Source organism: Propithecus coquereli, unplaced genomic scaffold (assembly GCF_000956105.1).
Source record: "Propithecus coquereli isolate 6110/MARCELLA unplaced genomic scaffold, Pcoq_1.0 Scaffold123, whole genome shotgun sequence".
Taxonomy (NCBI): domain Eukaryota; kingdom Metazoa; phylum Chordata; class Mammalia; order Primates; family Indriidae; genus Propithecus; species Propithecus coquereli.
The window spans coordinates 4,889,622-4,891,984 of NW_012136414.1; positions in this window are offsets into that span (position 1 = coordinate 4,889,622).

The following is a 2,363-nucleotide window of genomic DNA, read 5'->3' on the forward strand; positions in this document are numbered from 1 at the left end:
TCCTTGGAAGAGATATATTTTCATGGTATTCTGAAATTTGTTTCATCCTCCTTTAATATTTTTTCATTTAATTCAAGGATTTTCTTTATTATCTCGTTTCTCCTTTTTCTTCCCTAAGAGCTGCAACATTTTCATGATGTTCTAAATCTTACAGCTTGGAATAGAATATAAATGGAATTCCAAACAAGCAAATGCATAATCCATCACCTTTTTTCTGGGGTGGACAGATATCAAAGGAAGTTTATTCTTTGCTTTCAGGGTTTTTACATATACATATTATTTTCACTGAGGTATTTAAAATACTTTATTAAGCTTTAGTGTTTTCTAAGGATCTTAATTTTTTATATGAACTGATATGATGAGTAAGCAGAATATTTCTCTCTTCCTATATTTCTACTATTGAGCTATTCCAAAGAAATGTGTTCCTTTCTCAGAAAAAGCCATATAAGTGTGCTTTATTTGTAGTTCCAGGGCCAGTAGCAAATTATTCAACACTAGAGTTTCAAATGAAAGGACCACTGCCCTCATTTTATGGAGGAAGAATTGACACTTATAGAAGAAACGTGATATCTCTAAGTTGACTACAGAGCTTGGTGTTTTTTAAGGTACAACCTGTTGCCTGTTTTTATTTAGGAATTTTTCTCACATTTATTGAGCATCGACTACATTCCAAGACTATGTAGGATATGCTATTTTTATACTGTATATATTTCTCCTTAATCTTTATGACTTTGCAAACTTCGGAGTACATACACTATGAAAAGTACATTGATAGTTATTGTTTAAATAAATTTTTATTGTTTGACACACTTTTCATACACATTGTCAGAGAAGAAGTTAAAATGTAAAAGTCAAAAGATTATAGGCTCTGATATCAGAGAGGCCCAGGTTCAAAGCCCATCTCTGTCATCTACTAGTTGTTACTCTTGGCCATGTTACTTGGACCTGGGGAAAATCAACATACAAATAGAAATACATAATATTTAGCATGAACTTCAGTGGGACATGTGCAGGATGCTATGGGAGCATGGAAAAGGGGCTCATTTAAAGGCTGGGAGGTATTGGAGAAGTCATACTTGACCCTCGACAATTGAGAAATTAACATTCAGACCTGTGGTATAATTTGAAAGGTTTCTTGTTCAAAATATATATCCCTCCATCATCAACCCTTCCTCTTAGGAATTACTCAGGTAAACATTAGGATCTTAGCTTCCACAATGTGATTTACTATATTCTTAACATAAATAATTTCTTAAATTTTTTCCCTTTGTCAATTCTAATGACCAGACTCAGGTCATCAAAATTCAGCCAGATGCTCAAGTTTTCTTTCGCAGAAGGAAAGAAAAGAATAGAAGTAATCTTCTCTTAGAAGGATGAAATATCTATGACAATCTCTTTGAGGTTGAAAGAGACAGAGTTCCCAACATACATCTACCTTCTTCCATTTATTTACCCCATTTGACTAAGGAGAAAATGATCTCAAATCTCAATGTATGAGATGTTCCAAAATCTGGGTGTGCTGCAGGCGTATAATATTAAACATCACTGGACTAGCCAATATAATGAAGATCCTTATTTCTATGACCTCTTTGAATTGCTAGTGCAAGCTGCCCAAGTAAACTCTTAAGTTTGAAATTCCCTGCTGTCACAGAATCCAAATTCTAGCAGTTTAACAATGAGGCAAGAAAAGAGAGCTGGATGGTAGTCAATGGGGTATTCAGAATATTTTCTTTAATATTACCGATAAAGGAGATGGATAGATGAACCCAACTATAGAAGATTATTTTTAATTTTTTTCCTCATTTTTTGAGATATAATTTACAGATAAAAATCGTACATATTCAAGGTGTACAATGTGATGTTTTGACATATGTATACATTGTAAAATGATTGCCATAATCAAGTTAATTAACATAGCCATCATCTCACATTGTTACATTTTTTGTGTGTGTGGTAAGAATATTTAGATCCACTCTCAGCATATTTCAAGTATACATTATTATTGATCATAGTCACCATGCTGTACATTAGGTTTCCAAAATGTATTCATCTTATAACTGCAAGTTTGTACCCTTTGACCAACATCTCCCATTCTTGCCTCCCACACCATCCCCAACCCCTGGTACCCTTCTACTCTTTGTGTCTCTGAGTTTGACTTTTGAAAATTCTACATATAAGTGAAATCATGCAGTGTTTGTCTTTCTGTGGCTTGTTTCACTTAGCGTAAAATCTCCCAGGTTAATCCATGTTGTTGCAAATGCCAGGATTTCTTTCTTTTTTTTTTTTTTTTTTTTTGAGACAGAGTCTCACTCTTTTTGCCCGGGTAGAGTGCCGTGGCGTCAGCCTAGCTCACAGCAACCTCA